Source organism: Saccostrea cucullata, unplaced genomic scaffold, assembly GCF_032062105.1.
Source record: "Saccostrea cucullata isolate Sc308-1 unplaced genomic scaffold, CSIRO_AGI_Scuc_v1 ctg3694, whole genome shotgun sequence".
Lineage (NCBI taxonomy): Eukaryota > Metazoa > Mollusca > Bivalvia > Ostreida > Ostreidae > Saccostrea > Saccostrea cuccullata.
This window is the reverse complement of record NW_026932121.1, coordinates 864-27,041: the sequence shown is the minus strand read 5'-3', so window position 1 is coordinate 27,041 and position 26,178 is coordinate 864. Positions and strand designations below refer to the sequence as shown.

Sequence of the window (26,178 nt, the reverse complement as noted above, 5' to 3'; positions counted from 1 at the left end):
AATAGTGAACAGAGTATCCTCTAGTCGATGAGAAGAGGATACATATGTCTTATCTTACCAAAATTTGCATCTTTTGGGTATATATTTTACTGGAAAGCATATATTATTTTTAAGAAATAGAATTTCGGAGTGTAAGGCGATTTGACACGTAATGATGAATTAGTATATGGACAAGTCATGTTTTTTAATCATTTTTCTTAGCTAAAAATCTTAAGCATTTTCCTTAGCTAAAAAGTTTGTAAATATATCTTTTAAATAAATAAATAAGTAGAAATTGAATAAATTGACAATCAATTTAAAATAAACAACAATATTTAAAAGTTCTCTGGGTAATGAACTTTAAGTGTGGTCACATGATCAAATCATGTGAAGCCCGAAGGCATCTCAGTAGATATGATCACGTACCAAATAAAAGTTCATTTCTCAGTGAACTTTTTAATATTTTTGTTTATTATATTCCCCAAACGGAGTTTGGGAACATTGTTTTTACTCTGTTTCTTATTATTATTAGGGTCTTCCGTCACCAACGGAAGACCCTTCTATTATTCTATTGTTTCTTTTTCACTTTTATTATCATTGTTTTTTTTTTCTTACCGATTTTGTGCACGCGATTTCTGTTTTGATGACGTCACTTCCGGTACGGAGTTATCGGCACTTTAATGGTTTTTTTGAGAGTCGGTTTGTCTGCACGATTTCTTCAAAACGGCTTTAGATAGACGCTTGATACTTTCAGGTATGGTAGATCTATGTCAGTAGATTTGCGGAATGTATTCATTTTTATCGGAAGTGCCGCACGTCGTCGATCGCTATGGCCCGAAAAAAGTCCTACCGCATTTCAAATTTTTGAACACTTTTCTAGGATATCTTTTTACCTGCAAATATTTTGTTAAGACATAAAGAACAAAAGAAGTGTAAAATTTACGATCTTTCAAATGATATATAGAAAAAAAGGGCCAGTCCCTAAAATTAGTGATCTAGAGGGGCCAGAATTTTTTTCCTGATATCTTTAAATGTATTGAGAATTTGTAATACGTCAAAGAAGCAAAGTTGTTCAAAATGTTAATCTCAATCTTTTGGAGTCCCTTGACGTCACTTCCGGTCAAACCGGAAATAGTCCGAAAATGCGTATTTTTGCCGTTCTTGACAAGTTTTTGGGTAACATATATCACTGGTAGCATAAAATTCAATTTTTTGTCCGTCGTCGTCACTTCCGGTCAAACCGGAAATAGCAAAAATGGCTTATTTTTGCATTGATTAACATAGATTTGGAGAATTTAAACCATTTTGGATGTATTTATTCATTATTTAAAGAGTAAAAGTTACTTCCGGTCAAACAGGACGGAAGACCTACTCGTTGCTTTGCAACGAGCTTGGCTCTATTATTATGTTCCCCAAACGGAGTTTGGGAACATATTGTTTTTACTCGGTTTCTTATTATTATTATTATTCTTTGTACTCCGGTACTTTTTTTGTCCGCGAGTGTTCTCAGAAACTGTTCACCCAACTACGCAGCATTGTTAAGGCTTGAAAAAAGGGGCAGAGCTTAATTTATACGGGAAAAGTTTACTGTGACGTCACACAAAAATACGACTTTTATGTATTTCTCATAATACATGAAAATGAAATAGTTTGCAACTGTTAAATGTATTAGCATAATAAACAACAATAAAACTTATCAATGCATTAAAAATCTTGCTAGTTAAATCCCATGTAGCAGGTTATAAACAAAGCAACATTACGATGAACTTGTAAACATGAAGTCATTTTGGTAAAAATGACGTATTTCATGAGCTGTGAGAGGCAGATTGAGGAATTTATTAACAATGAAAAATGCGTTTTATTATAAAACAGAATATTATTTACAGGTTTTAATTATAGGCTATAAATACCAATGTATATCCTTTGTTTAGTGCGATTATTCATTTAATTACTATCGAGAGAATGTATTTGATTAATTTTGTCGTGTTTTTATTTACAGGTTAGGTATATTTTACATCGAGATGCCTCATTAAATCGCACTTTCGCAAGGGCATACACTAAATAGATCTTAACCATTTTTTGAATATAGATAAAGGATATTTTTCTTGACTTGAAAAGTGCTTCTGCTTTCTTTAAATCGAGGGCGTGATTTTATAAGTACACAAAGTATTTGGTAAAAGTCAAACAAATTTCGACATTCTCTTATTTAACTGAAAATTTAACTATTTAAACACATATTCTATTCAAAGCAGCAACACTTTTCAGAAACTACAAAGTCTGCAGAAACAATTAATAGCTTGAATTTTTAATTTCAACTAGGGTATGCCCTTGCGATATTGAAATTTGTTAATGACCTACATTCAGTACATATACTATGCATTTATCATGTGACTGTCCATCGATGGGACCAAACGTTATGCAGTACAGAGTGGGTTATACTATGCTTTTTCCATAAGTATTTAAGTTCTTCGATAATAAACAGCTTAATTAAAATAAATTCAGTTTTAAAAAAAATCCCCCTTTTTGCACGTATACTTTCCGTTGATTTCTTATAGTAGGCCTTAACAGTGCTGCGTAAGTTAAAACCTTTTGAGGGTTAATAGGCGTCAAGTGTAGGTGTGCGGAACGAATGTCATTTTGCGCGCATACGCATGCACGTGCGTGCGCGTGAAATGAGTGAAATTACTGATATACTTATTATAGTCATAACTTTTATATTTTTTATTGAAATGCTTTGAAACTCATTTTATAAGGATATATTAAAAGTCTAGATAATATGACATGGTCAAATTAGCACGAACTCAGTGCATGCACGTGCGCTTCGCTCTGATTGGCTAAACAAAGATCTCAATATCTCTTTTGTTTTTTGACAAAATGATTTGAAATTTTAAACATAGTCATGCATAAGGATATACTACAATATAATATATAGCAGGTATCATGAAAACATGCGCATGCACGTGCGCTGCAATCTGATTGGCTTAAACTTTAAATGGGTATAACTCCTTTGATTTCCAACCAAACAGGATGGGATTTAGAACATATATAGACATGGTGGACCCCTACAAAAAGGTAAGGTCATCATGCACATGCATGCACGTGCATGCACGTGAGATGGGTAAAATTAAAAATACACTTGATATAGCGTATTTTTTAATACTTTTGGATTGAATGCTTTATTATTTTATTATATTAATGTATATAGATAGTGTAGACAAGATAATATGGTCATTACGCACATGCATTTACATGTGCACGCGTGCAAATGCTAAATTTTGAATATACTCGGTATACTTCAGGGAACGTTGTTAAAGTGTAAAATGCATAGAGTTTGTCTTTTTTAATGAAGCTTAAAGGGAGTATGGCACCAAACGGGAGTTGGGGAGCGTTTGGGGAACATCTGTAACGGTTCCCGTTACAATTAGCCCTAGTTAAGGTCTTCCGTTTCAGACGGAAGGCCTTATAGTGATTCTACTGTTTTTTCTTTTTATTATTATTTTTTTCCCTAATCTTGTCAATAAGATTTCTCAGAGATGGCTGGACCGATTCTCCTGAAATTTTCAGGAATGATAGACAACATAAATACGCTCAGACAATTTTTTAATTTTTTCAAAATTCACTTCCGTTCGTCAGATATGTCCGATTTCCGCTTTTTAAAAATAATTTTGTCTGAGTCATATCTCAGAAACGATAAGAGATTAAGACACCAAACTTATATGAGCAATAGATCTTGATAAGTAGGCGAGCCCATTTGGGTTAACATTGTCCGTCGTCACTTCCAGTCGTCACAGGAAGTGATCAAAGAAATCGAAAATTTCAACTTTTTTTTTTTGAAATTTTTTTTACATCACCTTATAGCATCTTATTTGTAGTTTCGAAATATGTTAGTCCCACCGGAAACAAAAAACTACAACTTCCGGTTATAAGAGAAAAACTGGATATTTTCAGTATTTTTCTTTCCCATAAATATTTTTTATACCATAAGTATTTGTAATGATTTTTGGATATGTTATTGAGACTGCAAATGTCTACAGTGACGTCAAATATCTTTATAAAATTTACTTCCGGTCGAGTGATTTCCTGTCCTCAAAATGAGAAGTTATAGATAGATCTCGTAAACGGTAAGAGATTAAGACACCAAACTTACAGGAGTGGTAGATATTGATGAGTAAGCAAAACCTTTAGGGATAAAATCGTCTGCCGTCACTTCCGGTCGTCACAAGAAGTGATCAAAGAAATCGAAAATTTCAACTTTTCTTTATTGAAACTTTTTTTATATCACATTATAGTATCCTATTTATAGTTTCAAAAATATCAGTCCCAACGGAAACAAAAAACTACAACTTCCGGCTATGAGAGAAAAACTACATAATTTGAGTATTCTTCTTTCCCATGAATTCTTTTTATAGATAAAGTACTTGTAAAGATTTTTGGATATGTTATTTAGACTGCATATGTCTACAGTAACGTCAAAAATCTTTTAAAATTCACTTCCGGTCGCGTGATTTCCTGTCCTCAACGTTAGAAGTTATCATAGCTAGATCTTGTAAACGGTAAGAGATTAAGACACCAAACTAATAGGGTGGTAGACCTTGAGTAGACAAATCCACTGAGTTGAAGATTGTCCGCCGTCACTTCCGGTTGTCACAGGAAGTGATCAAATAAATCAAAATTTTCAACTTTTCTTGATGAAACCTTTCTTAGTATTACCTTATAGCATCTTATTTGTAGTTTCGATATATGTCAGTCCCACTGGAAACAAAAACGACAACTTCTGGTTATGAGAGAAAAACTGCATAAACTGAGTATCTTACTATCCCATAAATATCTTAAATGAAAAGAGTATTTGAAAAGATTTTAGGACATGTTATTCAGACTGCAAATGTCTAGAGTAACCTCAAATATCTTCTTTTTTTTTTTTTACATTTATTTACTTCCAGTCACGTGATTTCTTGTCCTGAAATTGAGAAGTTAACATTACGAGATCTCCTAAATTGTAATAGATCAAGACACTTTACTTACCACAAAGATTGTGCATCACGGGAAGTGATTAAAAATGATTTTTGTAAATGTTATCAAGACTATACTTGTTTAAAGTAAAGTAAAGAATCTTGGTAAGTTACACCTCCGGTCTTTTGTTTTCCTGAAATCATTTAAAATATTATATGCCTTTTTTTAACATAGATAAAAGCTCATTCATGCAGGTAAATAGAGGAGAACGGAAGACCTTCTTTGTTGCTGTAGCAACAAGAGTTTCTAGTTATTATTATTATTATTATTATTATTAGGGTCTTCTGTCTTCAGCAGAAGACCCTTCTATTATTCTTCGGTTTCTTTTCCCCCTTTATTATTAGGGTCTTCCGTCTTCAGCGGAAGACCCTTCTATTATTGTAATGTTTCTTTTTCTTCTTATTTTTTTTTTCCTAAACTGATATCTCAGTAATGGTTCGGTGGATCTTTATGAAACTTTCGGAGATTAAAAGGAACAGATATGGCTCAATCCAATACTTTCATTTTTTCTAATTTAACTTCCGGTCGTGAAATATGACGTAATTGCTTCAATTTTTGTCCGGCCTACTTAGAGAATACTACGCAAAATAGAGATTTGAAGTTTTCGAGAATGATTAAATGTGAACTTCATATCTGTAGCTGACTTTTGAAATTTTACGTTAGTGTTTAAATTTTTCAAAAAAAAAAAAAACAAAAAAAAAAACATTTCTTATCCAATTTTAATTTTTTTATGTCATCAAATAGATCTTGGCGAGCACTTTCCAAAAATGTATTTGTTTTGTATGTGAGTACAATAATAAACAATATATAAACTCAGGTGTGTTAGGACACTTGAGTGCAAATGTACTCTAAGAACTTTTCTTTTAAAAAATCGTATCTCTTTTTTATTTATTGACCGATTTCAAATTTTTTTTACACCATCAAATAGAACTTTTCAAGACCTTTCCAACGGTATATGTCTTCTTATTGTACGTGTACTAATAAAGAAAATATAAGCTCAGGTAAGTTAGCCTTTCGTTTTGACAGGACATGTCAAATTCATTATCAAGGACGCTTGCGGTTAGTACTGTACTCTTTAGATCTGTTTGATCTTCGTTGGCTATCCTTTGATATCTGTAAAACTTCCTATCTTTTTCATTTCTTGACCGACTTTAAAACTTTTTGAATCATTTAATAGATCTTTTGAGGGCTTTCCAATGGTATATTTTTTCCTTTGTACATGCACCAATATAGAAACTATGAACTCAGGTATATTAGCATTTTGTTTTGACAGAACACGTCAAACTCATTTTCAAGGATGCTTGCGGTAAGTAGATTAGTAGGACGACTGATCTCTTCGATCTTTGGCCTGTATCCTTTGATTTAAAATATATTACACAGTGTAATTGGAAATTCTCGAAGGTCAAATAGAGTAAAATTTAAACGATTTCAATTTTTCAATAAATATTCTAATTCCTTTAAAACACATTGTATGATGATCTCTATCTTTTAAAATAAAAATGTTGTACTCGATTTTACGTTTGGAAGAAATTTTAATTTTTGTTCAAATTTAAATTGTTGAAATCATACCCTATTCGACCTTTGAGAGACTTTAAAACACGTTGTTTGATGTTATCCATCTGTCAAAATATATACATGGATCTTGATTTTACATTTGGAAGCAATTCAATTTTTTTTGAAAAATTTAAATTAATTCTTCGTCTTTTTTACCTTTGAGATATTTAAAAAAAAACATTGTATGATGTTCTCCACCTGTCATAATTCTTACATGATACTCGATTTTACATGTGGAAGAATTTTGGTTTTTTTTCCAAAAATTTAAATTGCTTCCTTATGTGAAAACATGCACTATAAATGTATTTTGACAGATTGAGAATATCATACAATGTGTTTTGAAACCTTTCAAAGGTCAAAAAGGGTAAGATTTAAATGATTTAAATTTTTCAAAAAATTTGAATTGCTTCCAAATGTAAATTCGAGTACTATAGCTGTATTTTGATATATGGAGAACATCATATAACGTGTTTTGAAACATCTCAAAGGTCAAATAGAGGAAGATTTAAACGATTCAAAATTTTCAAAAAATTTAAATTGCTTCCAAATGTAAATTCGAGTACCATATCTGTATTTTGATATATGGAGAACATCATATAATGCGTTTTGAAATATCTCAAAGATCAAATAGAGGAAGATTTAAACGATTTAAATTTTTCAAAAAATTTATATTGCTTCCAAATGTAAAATCGAGTACCATATCTGTATTTTGACAAATGGAAAACATCATAGAGTGTGTTTTGAAATATCTCAAAGGTCAAATAGAGGAAGATTTAAACGATTAAAATTTTTCAAAAATTTAAATTGCTTCCAAATGTAAAATCGAGTACCATATCTGCATTTTGATGTATGGAGAACATCATACAATATGTTTTGAAATATCCCAAAGGTCAAATAGAGGAAGATTTAAACAATTTAAATTTTTCAAAAAATTTAAATTCCTGCCAAATGAAAAATCAAGTACTATATCTGTATTTCAACAGATGGAGAACACCATACAATGTGATTTGAAATGTCTCAAAGGTAAAAAAAAAAGAGTAAGATTTAAACGATTTAAATTTTTCAAAAAATTTAAACTACTTCCAAATGTAAAATCAAGTATCCAATCTTTATTTTGACATATAGAGAACAGCATACAATGTGTTTTGAAATGTCTCATGGGTCAAATAGAGCGAGATTTAAACAATTAAAATTTTTCAAAAAATTAAAGTACTTCTTAATGTAAAATCGAGTACTATATCAGATTTTAAAACACAACTTATGATGTTTTTCCTCTGTCAAAATACCATAGAGTACTTGATCTTACATTTGGAAGCAATTTAAATTTTTTGAAAATTTTAAATCGTTTAAATCTTCCTCTATTTGACCTTTGAAATATTTTAAAACACATTATATGATGTTCTCCATATATCAAAATACAGATGTAGTACTCGATATTACATTTGGAAGCAATTCAAATTTTTTGAAAAATTTAAATCGTGTAAATCTCCCTCTATTTGACCTTTGAGATGTTTCAAAACACATTATATGATGTTTTCCATATATCAAAATACAGATATGGTACTCGATTTAATATTTGGACGCAATTTAAATTTTTTGAAAAATTTAAATCGTTTAAATTTCCCTCTATTTGACCTTTGAGATATTTCAAAACACATTGAATGATGTTCTCCATATATCAAAATACAGATATGGTAATCGATTTTACATTTGGAAGCAATTTAATTTTTAAAAAAAAAATTAATTCGTTTAAATCTTCCTCTATTTGACATTGTGATATTTCAAAACAAATTATATGATGTTCTCCATATATCAAAATACAGATATGGTACTCGATTTTACATTTGGAATTAATTTAATTTTTTTGAAAAATTTAAATCGTTTAAATCTTCCTCTATTTGACCTTTGAGATATTTCAAAACACATTGTGTGATGTTCTCGATATATATAAATACAGATACATGTATAGTACTTGAATTTACATTTGGAAGCAATTTAAATTTTTTGAAAAATTTAAATCGTTTAAATCTAACCCTATTTGACCTTTGAGATATTTCAAAACACATTGAATGATATTCTTCATATGTCAAGATACAGATACGGTACTCGATTTTACATTTGGAAGCAATTTGAGTTTTTTGAAAATTTAAATCGTTTCAATATACCTCTATTTGACCTTGAGATATTTCAAAACACATTGTTTGATGTTCTCCCTATGTTAAAATACATATCGGGTGCTTGATTTTACATTTAAAAGCAATTTAAATTTTTTGAAAAATTTAAATCGTTTAAATCTCATTTAATTCGCCCTTTGAAAGATTTTAAAACACATTGTATGATATTCTTCATTTGTTTAAATACAGATGTAGCACTTGATTTTAAATTTGGCGGAAATTTAAATTTTTTGAAAAATTTGAATTGTTTAAATCTCCCTCTATCTGACCATTGAGATATTTTAAAACACATTGTATGATGTTCTCCATATGCCAAAATACAGATGTAATACTTGATTTTACATTTGGTTGAAATTTGAATTTTTTGAAAAATTTAAGTCCTTGTATACCCACTTTATTTGACCTCTGATATATTTAAAAACACATTGCATGATGTTCTCTATCTGTCAAAATGCAGATATAGTGCTTGATTTTACATTTGGAAGCAATCCAAAATTTTTGGAAAAATTTAAATCGTTTAAATCTCATTCAATTCGCCCTTTGAGAGATTTCAAAACTAATCTTTTATCACAATAAATTTTTAAATGAAAATCTAAGGCATAATCATTTCGCATCTTATTGGAAATTGGACTGGAAGACCCACTCCCACTCGTTGCTCGCAACGAGATCGTATCTAGTTGTTATTCTTTTTGTTTCTTACAAAATTTGGGCAGGCGATTTCTCAGAGATGGCTCTTTCGATTTTATCCAAATTTTCAGGGTTGATGCGCTTATATCTGATGTTAATTCCGGTGGGTTTTTTCAAGGATATGTACTTCCGGTCTAGAGTTATCGCCCTTTTATTAAAATTTAGAGGACCTTCTTGTCTGTTTTTGATCTCAAAAATGGCTTATGCTAGAGCACTGAAATTTTCATTGATGATAGAGGACATGTTGCCATGTTGCACCTGCGTCAGGATTTTTTCCTGAAGTGCATAGTATGGAAGCTCAGTAGGGGTCAAAATTTAGGATACGAATCATGAGTGCTTTTTGGAGACATTTTGCATCATATCTTTTAAAATAAAATTATTTGGTTAAAACATACTGAACAACATTTGTGCAAAATGACAAGATCTTTTTTATGATACAACGAAAAAAAGTGCTGACTCATCACATAAAGGGCTGAAAGGGGACAAATGTCTTCAATCGATAACTCTTTAGCAGTTAATATTTTATTATACACTACTGAAGCAAAAATGTTTATCTCAACCATCTACAACTTTATATTATGATTTTCATGTCGTATGGTACATAATTTGGAGCAACAAGGGGCCAGAATGCTCAGTCTTTGACGCTTTATAGCTCGAGAGTGAGAAATATTTTGATAAGTAATATTGAACAAAAGGTGTTCAAAATAATGTTCTGAACAATATGCAACCTTTCATTTTTCACTAAACGTCCCCATTAAGGAGTTGAAGGGTTGGCCCCTAAATATTTCTTTTGCAAAAAACTCGAAAACGAAAATGAATCTCTGAACACTTGTTGAACGATATGTGCAAAATCCTAAAAGCTTTAAGGTAAAATCCTGAAAAAAGGGCCGGGCACTCAAATTAGGGTCTGAAAGGGGCCAAAATTCTTAAATCGATAACTCTTTAGCAGTCCATATTTTGTTATACATTACTGAAGCAAAAATGTTTATCTCATTAATCTACAACTATATATTATGATTTTTATGTCGTATGGTACATAATTAGGGGCCACAAGGGGCCAGAATGCTCAGTCTTTGACGCTTTATCTATGGAAAGTGAGAAATATTTTGATAAGTAGTATTGAAGAAAAGATGTTCAAAATAATGTTTTGAACAATATGCAACCTTTCATTTTTCGTTAAATGTCCCCATTAAGGAGAGGATTGGCCACTAAATATTTCTTTTGATAATAACTCGAAAACAAAGAAGAATCTCTGAATAGTTGTTGAACAAAAAGTTTTCAAACTCTTAAGAGCGTTAAAGGGGACTGGCATGGGTGCTCAAATTAAGGGCCAAGAGGGGCCAGAAGTCCTCAATGGATAACTCTTTATCAGTTAATATTTTGTAATACGTTACTGAAGCAAAGGTGTTTATCTCAACCATCTACAATTATATATTATAATTTTGATATCGTATGGTACATAATTAGGGATCAAAGGGGCCGGAATGCTGAATCTTTGACGCTTTATATCTCAAAAGTTGGAAATATTTTAATAAGTAAATTTAAACAAAAGATGTTCAAAATAATGTTCTGAACTATATGCAAACTTTTATTTTTCGCTAAACATCCCCATTAAGGAGTTGAAGGGTTGGCCCCTAAAAAATAAAAATAATTCTTTTGCAAATAACTCGAAAAAGAAAATGAATCTCTGAACACTTCTTGAACAAAAAGTGTTTAAATGCATGAGAACTTTAAGATGATTTGAAGAAAAAAGGGCTGACCCCTCATATTAGGGATCAAGAGGGACCAGAATTAGAATTTCTGATTATGTAACGTTCAATACCTAAAAAAAACATAACGGCATAATCGATTTTCTTTACAATATAATCATTGTAAAAAAAGCTCAATCAAAATCTCATCTCATCTCATCAAGAATTGGACGGAAGACCCATTCGTTGCTAGCAACGAGATCTCATCTAGTTATCATTCTTTTTCTTTACAATTTTTGTGCAGAAGATTTCTCGGAGATGGTTCGACCGATTTACTTGAAATTTTCGGAGACTTGGTATTTTTATCTTAACCTTATACGTTTTTTCGTTTGTTTGAAATTCACTTCCGGTCGGAAGTTATCGCCCTTTGATCGAAATTTTGATGACTTTTATGTCTGTTATGGAACTCAATAACGACTCAAGCTAGAAAGCTGATTTTTTCAGGGATAATAGAGGACATGTTGCTGTATTGCAAGATAGTCAGGAAATTTTCCGGAAGTGCCTAGTATGGAAGTTCGGTAGGGGTCAAAATTTAGGACTCTGTCAAGAGTTGGGAGTGATTAGGACCTGGACTAGATTTTTAAGCACCTGCTCGACTTCGACCAAAACAAACTTGCGTGACGTCCTGGATGGCTATGTATTTTTGGTACAAAAATCTTTACTTATTTTAAAAACAGAAAAAAGATTTTGGAAGAAAACAATACCGAAAACGTATTTTGAACTATAATTTCATTTGAAACGAACCTTATTATTTCTCTTTTAATCAGCGATGGAAAATTTTTTTAACTTGTGCTATAAATTTATAGGACTTGATAGAAGACAACTCTTATATTATTTACTTGGGTATGTTTAATACGCATAAAATCATTTCTCGGGAAAATCAGATTTTTTAAAGAAAATTAAGGTTGATAACTTACCAAAACCATTTATTATCTATTATTGTAAACTATTATTAACTACATGTATTGCATAAAGCTAAAAGAGTGTCTAACGCTGCGCAACCCTCACAGCATCATTTGACTTCTATTTTAAAATACCGAAATGTTCCTTAATAAAAAAAAACCTAACGGATCAACAAAATCCCAGTGTTAAATATTTTCTTTAGGTAATTAATAGAGTCGAAAAACATCTATTTTGTCTAAAAATGCTGCTAAAATCCCACTTTCCTGTCAGTAAAATAATTATTCTACACAATCATATGAAACCTTACCCGATGTTTTAAATCTTATACACATGAACCGATTTCTCGTAAAAACCATGCTTAACCCGAGATTCTAGCAGAACTTTCCAAGTATTTTAGAAGGCAACCCATTCATCTGTATAAATCTGATGTTTTGAAATCTCCAGCTTATTGTTGTTCTGTTGCATTATTTTTGTCACGAATGACAGAGGAAAGGTCGACTGGGATACGTTTATAGCTGACTACTAGTATCTTCGAAAGGGAATATAATCGATGGAAATGAATTAGCATACCTTTTTTATCAACTGAACTCCATATCTATTTACTATATATAATTACTGTAAAATGAATTTCATCTAATATTCACGATATATGCTTTTAAATTCAATCTAACGTATCATTGTATATGCCAAATTCTCTTTACACGACATGATCAATTCCAAAATAACTAATGCACACATAATTACGACGTCATCGGTGATAGATTTTAATCATAATGACAGATACGTCATAACAAAATAAAAACATTTAATTTTTGTTAATGTTTCTATTTATTTTCTAAAGTAAAATTACATCTCTAAACCAATTTTACGACAAATTATGATTTATGCAATGTAAAATATTCTGTATGCTTCCTTATTACCCCTGCGTAATATACTTTGATGTATTTTGTTTAATCAAAAATGTCATATTTCTAAAACGAGGTAAATTAATGAGAAGCAAGTTGATGAAACAAAAATATAAGCAGTCTTGTTTAAAGGCATCATTTTGTAAGTTCTATGGTCGATACTATGACCTTGTCAGCAAATATAATTTATTATTGAGGCAAATGCTGACTGATGTTTTTCATACCAATTGTTAGTCCATTATTTATACACTGAATTGACTACGGATGTTTCCGTTATATCACGATGATGACAATGAGTACACGGCGGGTTTGACCGGTCAGCAGGGGATACTCACTTCCCCATGGCACCTTATCCAACCTCTGATGTTTCAGAGTTCCGTGTTTGCTCTGCTCCTATTTTGTATTATTACATAACCTACTATAAAAAATGTAATTAGGCATTTTGAACTGTTTCACGATTCATTTTATGTTTTTGCGTGATCATGAAACAGTCTAACTGTTGGCTGGTCCACAGAATGAACTGTTGCCTGTTTAAAGCGTCATCGTGATATTCAAGCGTTTTGATGATAACGTCATGACTATTTAACTGCTATATAATTAAATAAATTCGAATAAAACACACAACCAATTTATTAAGTATTAAATATAATTATTAAATATTAATTTAAACTTTACATTCTGTGTTCTAATTAATAGACTAGTGGTATGTGGATAAAAAGTTGTTAACTCTTTCTAAATTGTTTGTGTGTTTTTATTCAAATTTAGCTGATTATGTAATAGGTTAGGTAATAAAACACTTATTTAATGACTACTCCATGAAACAGTCAAACTATTGTCCCTCGGTAGTGGGGAAGATCTGGGAAACTGTAGCCCTCGGCCTTTTGGCCTCGGGCAACAGTTTCCCAAGTCTTCCCCACTACCTCGGGACAACAGTTTGACTGTTTACCTCGTAGTAATTTAATAAGTGTATATTGTTTTATGGACTTTGATATTGAATACTGTTCGTTATCTCCAGATCCTTCTTCATGTTATCATCGTTGTAATGCTACATACACTATGATATTTATCATACCTTTTTGCTTGAGAAAAGAGTTTGATAGTTTTGCTTGTTTATCAAATTGTAGATCAAAGAATATACCACATGCACACACACTAATTTTCATAAAAAAACAAGACAAAATTTGGAATCGATGGCATAAACATGTTCATATGACTTTTTCAAAACGTGTGGAGTCAAAAAAAAGTTTTGGTAGAAAAAAGTGTTTTGCTTGTTTATCAAAATGTAGATCAAAGCACACACAAATAGTTTGTTTCTTCATCTACAGAGATAAATATTGACCATATAATCCAGTTCAAGAACCTAATTGTATTTTTCTTCTCTACGTTTACATCAGAGACCTATCCAACAACAGAATAACCAGTATACAGGTGAATGCATTTAACGGTCTGTCAAGACTGTCGACTCTGTAAGTATAGATGTTCTTACTACTGTGAATCACTCAAAGATCTCTTTAATCACTGATTGAAACAAAAAAAAAAATTCTCATTCATGTTCCTCATGTTCTCATTTTTATTCTTGTAATATGAGTATTCTGAAAGGTATCCTCAATAACATTAATATAACAACATTCTACGTCATCAATGTAGGATAACCTTAGCAGTCAATCACTTAAGGATGAATTCTTCTGATCGTTTTACCCCAAGTGGATCTTCGTACTTAAAGAAGTCGTAAAATTCATACTGATACAGTAATAATTTACAATTAAGTTTCTAAAGTTTTAATAATTTACATGTTTAACTATATAAATTCTTAAATAAAAAATCTTTGTATGGTGTATTAATGACCAAGACGTGTGCAAATTTGTGATATTTACGATATAGACCTATCAAAGTCGACGGTAGAATAACAAGTGAACTCGAGAGGGGTAGAAGTCAAATGACAGGAATGCCGAATGGCACTCCATTTAAAGAACCAACCGGCAGAAATTTCGACCACATTAAAAATCGCCGATATCACTACATGTACATCCTCGAAAGCGGTCCCCAAACATGCAAGCCAAGAGCGCCGAAGTGTGTTGACGACGTTCAAATAGTGGTCAGCTTGCAGTGAAAAGGCGAAAATGTAAGTTTTTAATGCTTTTAAACTTATTGAAAATAGCAATGTTTATGTATAATAGATACAAAAGTTTCAAAATACATAGTATACTGTCGCATCGCAAACTCAAACATAGCATAAACATGTTGTACATGTACGTAACGTTAGGCCTAAGGGGTCTCCAGATGCGTGCAGACGACAACATTTGTATTTTTTTTTTATTGCAACTTTAGCTCTTAGTATATGATAAAATTCCATTGATATTGTAAATGCATATTATCTATCCTAAATTTATAGACATACCGTAAGAAAATAATAAGATAACATCTATAATGTTTAGCTGTTTACATTCGGTAAGAAACGAGGTCACTTCATTATATTGCCGCCTATGCGGGTTAAAAAATGTTTTTTTCTGAAACACCATAGAGCATTAGAAATTATTTGAGTCTAAACTACAGGCTTGGGTTCATAAAAACACATTCAGATAGACAAAATATTGATTTTACATTTTTGAACAATGATATTACCAGTAAATTATTATCTATTTTTTCTAATATGAAATTTTACAGGTAAGTCTTGTTTTCACGAGAATCACAAATAAAGAACTTTAGAAGAGAACAGGGTTTAAGAACTACTAAAATCAGATGGAGAAAACCATGCAAATCAGATTGAGAAAGTGGGACTGGATGACAGATCCCAGGGAAGCTACCATCCAACACCAGACACCAGGACCCAATCCGGAAACCGCAGGGCAATAGAGAGGGGGGGGGGGCTTCCAACAAACTATTATAAAGTTTTTATTTGTTAAATGATTACTTTTTGTTCATAAAAACCTTTTCTTGACAATATTGCAATTATTGTCTGAAATTATCACACTAATATTGAATATTTGGTGAATAAACCACATACTTTGAAGCAAAAATGCCTTGATTTATTTTCATTAAATGCTGAAAAAGAAATAGGGGTGGGGATATAACAAATATCAAAACTTTCTTATATGTACACTAACCCCTATTTTTCATGCTATGATATGGAACCATATAATACCTAAAGAAACTGAACAAGAATTTTTTCAAAAAATTTAATTGTAGAAATATGTTTTTTTTCTCGTTTTTCGAGCAATTTTATAGGAAAAAAATTTGCATAAATTTGACACCGGTGAACAACTTTTTTGGGTACAAGTTATCTAATTGGTATTTATTTGCTCATATTTTGCTTTAAAAATTACCTTTGCAATATTTTCAAGTCAATTTAAGCCAAACCAAGTTTAAATTAATTGTATTTATAAGTTTATGAAGTATTTTATGATCTAATAGCTTTTTTAATGACATTTCCCATGCACTATTTTTGGCCTATGTTGGAGGGGTTGAATCTCTCTTAGATGAACAATAACATACACTTTTCTTCTCTTTAAATTATTCCTTGGATATTATACTTTCCGAAAAATAAAAGCTTGTGGAAAGTTAAATGCACATTTTTTTCCGGGTATCAGAAGAATACATCCTTAAGAGTCTTTATTTCTGTCAGAACTGCTTCTTAATTTGATTCCATCTTTTAACAGGCGAAAAATATTTTTAACAGTACTCCTTGTTATGGGAAGGGAAATCAAGAATTTTACCACACTTCTGATATTTGTCACACTGTGAAAGGTTATCATTTTGATATCCTTTCACACTGTTAAAGAATACAAATTTTATTCAATGAATAAATTACAGTATTTCACTGTTAAAAATCTAATTAAATCGTATGTATTCTTTAAAAAAGTTTTCTGCAAAATCTATAACAACCAAAAATAATTCATTTTAAACACAGATAACTTAGAACTATAATAGAGTCTAAATGTACTAAATATAAAATAAATGTAAATATACTATATATTATGAGAAAACAAGGCCAAAATAGTACACTATTATTTCATCCAAAACAAACTTGGTCACTTTGTTTTCTTTGTTCGCTTGAGGTATCAATTTATGGGATGTAATAGAATACGAATCTTGTATTATCTACTCTACTTTGATGTATTTTATTGATTTAAAAATACATTTTATGTTATCATAGTCATAATTCTGCGTACAGTGAAAAAGAAATAGAAAAAGAGGTAAAACAATATAGAATCTTTGGGGCATGCAGATATCATGATCAATGTGTAGGCATTTAATGCACAGTAATTTTATTTATCATATATTTTTGCTTGAGAAAAGTGTTTTGCTTGTTTATCGAAATGTATATCAAAGCACACACAAAATATATAGTTTGTCTCTTCCTATACAGAAATAAATATTTACAATATAATCCAGATCAAGAACGGAATTTTACTGTTTTTCTCTACATCTACATTAGATACCTATCCAACAACAGCATACCCATTTTACGGATGAATGTATTTAATGGTCTGTCAGGTCTATGGCATCTGTAAGTATAGAGATCGATGTTCTTACATAGATAAGTGTAAATTATTTAAAGAACTCTTTAATCACTATTTACAATTCAGAAATGTCAAAATTAAGTTCTTCATGTTATAATTCTTACAATGTCCATAATGTATGCCATCAATTTAGGTTGTATTTTTTTAATCTTTAACACTTAAAATGAATAAAGTTCTAAATAACATGTTTCCGACTGTGTGATGACTTAATAGAGGTAGGATATTATGAAATCAACACTAAAAATGGTTTCTACTTTGAAATTGATAAATCTATATATTGTAGGAGAAATGACTGATGTAGGAAATGACGGAGTATGCTTATTTCTTTCATGTATCTCTACATTAAAGGGGCTATGTAAAAAGTCAAAAATAATTAATTTAAAAACAGGTTAATTCAATAATTGATTTTTAAAGGATTACTTAATTAGTCCCATAATACAAAAGAAAATGTAAGAAAATATATGTAAATTTCAAAGAAAACAATGCCGAAATCGTACACTGAACGATAACACTGACTTTTGCTATATATTAACTGGACTTGATAAAATAAGAATCTTATATTATTTCCTATAATTGTATGCATTTTAATTTATTGATTTAAAAATAACATATTTTATGTTATCATAGCTGTTATTCTACACACACCAACAGAAATATAAGTGAAAAAGAAATCATAGAATTTAATCTTCATACAGATAGCACGATCGATATTTAGGCATTAGATCCACATTCATTATATTTACCATACCCTTTTGCTCTAGAAAAGTTTTGATATTTCTGCTTGCTGATCAAATTGTATATCAAAGTACACACACAAATCTTCATAAAAAGGAAAAGATTGATTGTATATTGTTTAACGTCCCTCTCGTAAAAAGGAAAAGAATATTTCGATTGGATGGCACAAATTTGTTCATATGACCTTTTCAAAACGTCAAATTCAAATAAAACAGTTTGTCTCTTCATCTACATAGATATATATTGACCATATAATCCAGATCAAGAACCTAATTGTATTTTTCTTCTCTACGTTTACATTAGGTACCTATCCAACAACAGAATAACCAGTATACAGGTGAATGCATTTAATGGTCTGTCAGGATTATTGAGTGTGTAAGTATAGAAGTGTGAAGTACTTAAAGATTTTTTTAATCACTGATTGAAATAAATTTCTCATTCGTGTTCTTCAAGTTACCATTTTAATTCCTTTACTATTAGTGTTCTGAACGTAGCTTAAATGACATGAATTTGTCAATATTCCACGTCTTCAATGTAGGTAGTGGTTTTATTATATATAGAAGTTGTTGTCCTTTAAAAAATGACTACAATACGTGGACCATATGCATGTGGTTCTAACCGAAATCCAATTTAAGTAAATTTTTAATTGTAGTGAATATTCATGTAAGTTTGTTCACATTTTCTACAATGATTTGCCTACTTATGACTGATTGTAGTCTCAAAGCATACGAGGGCTGTTCAATAAATAATGTCCTCGGTGCTCAGAAAGAAGCAAAAGACGATTTTCAATGATTTAGTCTTCATGATTTTACTTATCAATCTCTTTTTATTAAAACACATGTCCGTAGCATTTTTTATCCAATTTCTGATTGTTTTTAGAACTCATTTTTGGGTATGACCCTTAGTATACTGGAAAAGGGCAGATCCAATAATTTCCTGGACTTGTTTCTTCCCTCTGAAAGGTGTATTTTTCAAGTTTGGAAATAGAAAAGTCAAACGGTCAAAGATCTTGCGAATATTGTTAATGTGAAAAAACATTAACTTTCTGTTTATCCCGAAAACCCCTTTACTCTTCAGAGCATGCGGGTTTGGACGCTGTCATGAAGAAATTCAATGTAGTCCATTCCTCATTCTGGGTCCTTCCTCTAATAAACCTTTCGATTTTTTTGCAAAAAAAATTGCTTTCTAGACTCCCCCAGAATTAAACTGTCTTACCTAGTACGAATTTGAACAACAATACCACTTATATTTAAAAAAAATGCATATAAATCTGTCTTTGTGCTCTTGCATACCTTTGCTCTTGTAAGACCTTCGCCATTTTTATCAAGTACATCTTATGGTCAATTTTGTTTTGAGGGTTTTAAGCAATAGATTCATGTTCCAATATCTGTTTGAATATAAAACAAACGTGGATAACTACATTTAATGATACTTCAAAACAATTGTTAAGACTTTCGTACACGCTGTCGTTTTCACTCATTTTTCAAAATATAGGGTGACCTTTGGGTACCAAGCTTTTTTTTTTAACCGTCAAACGTTTTTTAAAAACAGTGTAAAGTACTCCCGATATGATGTCTATCAAATTTGTTATGTGTCTTGAAGTCAATCATACATCATCAAATATTATTTGTTGAAATTTGGCGTACAGTACATCACTTGTTATAATTTTTGTTGGCAAGGACGGTACCCATTTTTGATGCCCATTATATAATTTTTTTTATTATTGAAATCCATCTACTCATTTGTCTATAAAACAGGCATTGGTTGCTGTAAATGACACATATTTCAGTGAATATTTCTTTGGGATTTTTAACAAGATTTACAGGAGCTTTAATGAAGCTTTTCTTTTCACTTTAGTTTACTGATTCTTCACCATTCATTTATAATGCAGTGTCTCGAATAGCCCTTGTTTCCCAGCTTCTCACGATGAAACTATGTGATGAAAAGTGGTCACATAAACTGTTATAAATTCATTAAAGATTCAATAATGAGAGAAAGTCAAGTTTAATGTCATATGATATCTGCTTTGTATGTCATACAGTTCAGGACATTATTTATTGAACAGCCCTCGTAATTGTTAAGTATCTCCGATTATCCTTTAGTTTTGACTGTTTCAAAAATCGGGCAATCTGATTCATATAAACCATAATTGCTGGGACTTGACACCTGTTCTGGATTTATACGGAAGAAATCTATCGTGGGAAAAAAGGGGTTTAGCCCCCCCCCCCTTTTTCTGAAATATATACTTAGTAAAGACAGTGAACATTGGTGCGTATAGGTTTAGCCCCGCACCCCCCCATCCCCCTTTTTTAAGGTATAGATATATTTTCACACTAAGCCCCGCCCCCAATTTCAATTTGCTTCCGACGCCAATGACACGTGTAGCACAGCTCTGTAGTACGTAGATTTTTTTGATTGGAGCCCCCGTTGCCCCTCCCCCACATTAAAAACCGTTGCTACAGACCTCTGTCATATCGTTTGGATTGCTGAAATAGCATATTATTTTTCGAGCCTTTTGCACAAAACAAATACCGGTGAAAACTTGTTCTATCTTTCAAAAGTTAGAACTAGTCATTGAATGACGTTTTTTTATTCAAGTTGTTAACATGGTTAAGATACATGTATCTATTTATACTGCAAGTTCTTCCTACTTTTTAAAATGTTTTTTGCCATAGAATCAATATTTAGTTTGTATATAAAAGTACAATTTATGTAGAAGAGGGAAATTGGGATCCGCCGATGAATATATAAATACGATATGCGGATTTAAAAGCGCGATTTGCCAATGAATGGCATATTCTAATTCAAAAAGGGCGAATTATTCTACGGGCAAGTTCCCGAAGGGGCGAACTCTCCAGCAGTCTCGCGCATGTGTAGCCTGTCGTTTGCCCATGGCATTCGGTTTAACATCGCTTATATATTTACTGCGTGGACCTCAGGGTCCACGCAATAACAATTTAAATGAATATTGTTCTTAATAAAGGGTTTCCGATTGTGTGATGACAAAATAGACTGATGTAGTATGATATCAAATTGTACACTGAAAAATGGCTACACGTGTTTCTTTTTTAATGCATCTCTACATTGAAGGAGAAGAGAGCATTATAAATTGTGACTTAAACAGTGCCTGGCCATGACTGAGTCATAATTTCATTTTTCGACCACATACATGTACTATAAAATCACACATTTTCGAGGGGACAAATTATTGTGGTTTGAGGAAAATATATTGGTTCATAGGGATTTGATTTCATGGTTGAAGAATTGTTCAGTTGTAACATATGTGAAAATTTTATTTTTGTGGTCGTAATAAATTTGTGGGTCTCTTCATACCTTGAAAAACCATGAAATTTAAACCCCCAAGTAAAATAATGATTTCACAGTATTTCATTGAAAAATGATTATTCATAAATATCATTGCAGTGTTATTTGTTGCTTATCTTTATGACTAAACCATCATAAATTGCGATTTCTTTGCAGTTTTATTGCATAATTTTAAAATAATTTTATCGATAGGCATTGAGGTGGTATCATAGGTCAAGAGCAAAATAAAAAAAATTTAAGACTATAATTTCATACAATAGCATAGTAATTCGAGGATAACATTTTTTTCTTGACAATTTCATGATTTATTCTCAATGATTTGTGCAACATTTTAAGCATTGTAAGAAAAGAAAATTTGAACAATTCTGCATGATTCAGTGACAAAAATTATGAAAATTGAGATACAAGTGACCCGACAACAACTTTTTTTTTTTTTATATAAAAATTGTTTTTTCATGAAACATATAGTGTACAATTGCAATTACGACTCACTTATGAATAATGATTATTTCTTTAATAAATCTCTACATTGAAGGAGAAAAGAAAAAATGCAAATAGTGACATATGTATGCTTATTTTTATCAACATAATAAGCTAAATAACGACTCATCTTTACCGGGTTTTGCAGCTTGTTCAGTTTAAAGTATTTTTTTTATTGAAGGATTCCAAGTTTTCCTTCCTAGGGTAAAATAATCAAGCAAAAGGCTTCATTTTGAAGTATTGTCATTTTTTCTGCATCTAACTGCCAGATATAATATTAAAAAAAAATTTGTAAAAAATATATTCCTTATAGAGATTTTGTTTTTGAAAACTCTAACCGCAAAACGATTTAAAAAACAGATTACTTAGTCTTATAATATAGCTGAAAATTAAGATAATATACTTTATTTTCTGAGAAAACAATGCTCAATACCTACACTTAATCTATCTATCTACACTGAAAAAGAAACTGAAGTTTAAAGAAAATAGAATCTATGGGGAATACAGATAGAATGATCAATAATTAGGAATTAATTCCACAATCATTATACGTATCATATATTATTGCTTGAGAAAAGTATTTGATAGTTTTGCTTGTTTATCAAATTGTAGATCAAAGAAAGATGCCACATGCACATACACTTCTTTTGCTAAAAAGAATGCAAAATGTAGAATAGATGGCACAAATATGACATTTTCAAAATGTTTAGAGTCAAATAAAATAGTTTTACTCTTCCTCTAAATAGATGAATTTCGAACATATTAACCAAAACAAGAACATAATTTTTTTTCTTTCTCTACAATTTCATTAGATTACTATCCAACAACAGAATAACCGGTATACAGGAGAATGCATTTAATGGTCTTTCAAGAGTATGGTATCTGTAAGTACAAAAGTTCTAACTACTGTGAATTACCTAATAAAAACATAAATCACTGTGTAAAATTTAGAAAATCCTCATTCGATTTCTGCATGGTATAGTTTAATTCACTTATTGAAAATTATCTGAACTATCTCCTGTATGACATGATTATGTGAACATTCGACTTAATCAACCACGGGGGCCGACTTGTGTTTTTATTGCGTGAAATCTACAATACAGAAACTCTTTAATTTTATACCATATATAACTTATATTGACTTCAGTGTACACGCTAAGTTTGAGGGAAATCTATCACCTGGATGCTTTTAAGGGACAATCTCAATGTACAGGTACATTTACTTTAGGATTATATAGGAACGTGTCAATTTGAAGCACTTTAAAGCAAATTTATACAAATACTACAATTATAGCCGATTTGCACAAAATATAATACATGAATAGTAATACTATATTGTAAATTATATATAAGAAACACAAAATGTTATTATCTTATTATAAAAGGGGGCATCTCGAAATGCCAAATATTAACGCTTTTTCCTCGTTTTATATAAAATATGACGGGCATAAAGGATTTATATGAAGAAATAATAAAAATAATTGAAAGAACTCAAATCTTTTATGCCTTAAATTTCAGGAGCGTTTGTTTATTATTAATTTTTCTTTAAGAACATTTTTATTTTCCATTGCTTTAAAAGCTTTAGTTTATTATAACATCAGAAACACACTTTTCGACGTCAATCACACCAGTCTACCAAATAATTGCAAAATCAGTTAACGTTTAAGTTATATAGAATTTTACTTTTTTACCTGTATTTTCTTATTTTCTTTTTAAATTTATTACTTACGTGAACAAGTTACTTTAAAACAGTAAATACTTTTTTTACTATGATGCGAGAAATATTGCACAATGAAATGCAAGTGTTTTGATATAAAATACATGCATTAATTTAAGAAAAACAAAAAAAGAGTGAGTGTACATGTAGTTCGTAGGATAGGGCCCGGGATTCCGATTGAGAGATAAATAAGTAGACGTAGGGTAATATTAACAACAAAGATGTATACTGAAAGCAGGCTTTACTTGTGTCTTCTTTTACAGATTATTATTATGATTGAAAACTGAGAAATGTAAATCGTGCATATTTCTAAAAAATGAGCATAATAAAAGACTCTAGTCTTTTTCAGGCCATCCTTATATAAATCTTTGCTATTCTATATGCATGTCTTTGTCCATTTTTTTTAAACATGTATCTTTTTTGGTGACTAAAGTATAACACAAAGAAAAAAAATATGAAAAAGATATCATATGCATGCGTCATAAGGTTTCTAAAAAGTCTTCCACTTCGAGAAAAATTAATTTAAGAATAAGATATTATTGATTTTTTTTACAATAACTAAATGAATAAAAATATATATTTTTATTTAATATCAAAATTTTATATGAGAAAAATACAAAATATATTGAAAAATGATTTAAGAAATGATTAATCGTTCTGTTTGTTTATCCAATTTCATCAAAGAAAATAACATTTACATGTAAATATTTTATGTACTTTGACATTGAATACTGTTCGTTATCTCCATATCCTTCATTACACTAATGTTCTTCAAAGAGAACATAAAATTGAGAGTCGATGGCACAAACCTGTTAATATGACCTTTTCAAAATGTTTTTATTCTCCCTCTTCATAGATAAACAAGAGACATATGGGCCTTATAGGTCACCTGAATAATTTACGACAATTTTCCAACAATTGAATTTGATTCATTTTTAAACCAAAGGCCATGAAATTCACAATTTTGAAAGAAGCACCATTGATTTTCATAATTATACACTCAGCAGTCTTCCTTTTTTGACTTAATACACAGAGGTAGATCAGAGTAACAAAGAAAAATTGCAATTCCACACTATTAGCTGTGCACCCCATCCCAAAGGAATCACTAACCCTGGGGCCACATGTTTTAAAATTTTGGAGAAATTATAAATTTAATTTTAACATGTTGTTGATTAATACCAAAGTGCAGATTTCAAAGCATTAAATTGTTTTCAGACTTTGTACTCCCCCTCCTCCCAACAAGTACTTCTGTCCCAGGGGCAGGAAATTAACCATTTTAGGAAGAAGCACCTTTCTTTGTAAAAAATATATACTAAGATCATTGGCATAATACACAGGAACAAAGGAAAAGATTTTCAAAGAAATCATGCATTTTACTATATAAACATGAGTGCCTTACCCTAACACAAGAAGGCCTGACCCAGGGGCCCTGAAATTCACAAATTTTAAAAAGACATCCTTCCTCCTCATAACTATGTACAGAGTTCATTGGTTAAATACCCAGGAGCAGAAAAGAAGATTTTTAAAGAATTTATGCATTTGTACTATATAGTTAATAAAGCCCCACCCTAACACCAGAACCCCTGACCTTGGGGCCATGAAATTCACAATTTTGGAAGAGGCAGCCTTATTCAACATAACTATGTACTTGGTTAGTTTATTTCATACTCAGGAGCAAAGAAGATGATTATCAAAGAAATAAATCATTTTCACTATATAATCAATAGACACGACGCACGACGGAGTTTACTCAGATGACCTAAAATGACCATATAAGCCAGATCAAGGCATTAACTGTGTTTTTTTCTCTCTACATTTTCATAAGAAGTCTATCCAACAACAGAATAACCAGCATACAGGAGAATGCATTTATTGGTCTGTCAAAACTATCGGAACTGTAAGTATAGATGTTCTAACATAGATTACAATCATGTAGTGTGAATTATTCAAAGAACTCTTAAATCACTATTTACAATTCAGAAATGTCAAAATCAATTTCTTCATGTTATAATTCTTACAATCTTATTAATCTTCATATCTATTTCGTAAATGACATGACTTTTTCAACATTCTACTTAATCAATGTAGGTAGTATTTTGATTAAACATTTGATATTCATTTTAAATATCTATTAGTAGAATGCAGTTCTTAGTTCCGAATGAGAGATTAAAAAATAATATTAGAATATTATGAATTCCAAATGCACAGTGAAATTCAATATTTCATCAATCTCTACACGGAGAAAGAAATGTGAATATAAATTGTAAAATAGCATGTTTTTTTCCTTAACATAAAAATCATTATAAAGACTCTTCTTTACCCTACTTCAGTTTAAAGTAAATATTTCATTAAAGATGTTATTTTTTTTCTTTTCGATGTAGAAAATTAAATAAAAGGCTTGACTTTGAAGGATATTTATCATTTTTCTGCATGTGTTTGGCC

The 26,178-nt window shown here is 30.7% G+C and overlaps 1 long non-coding RNA gene across 1 annotated transcript in view; it reads left to right on the top strand.

Annotated features, from left to right (window-relative positions):
• The window catches only part of LOC134234489 (uncharacterized), a 46,191-nt gene extending 20,558 nt beyond the window's left edge, over positions 1-25,633 (top strand). Inside the window, exons 2-5 of the long non-coding RNA XR_009985183.1 lie at positions 14,355-14,426; positions 18,519-18,590; positions 22,832-22,903; positions 25,562-25,633. This is a non-coding gene — a long non-coding RNA (uncharacterized LOC134234489). The remainder of the gene's footprint in view (positions 1-14,354; positions 14,427-18,518; positions 18,591-22,831; positions 22,904-25,561) is intronic.
• The last annotated feature ends 545 nt before the right edge of the window (positions 25,634-26,178 follow it).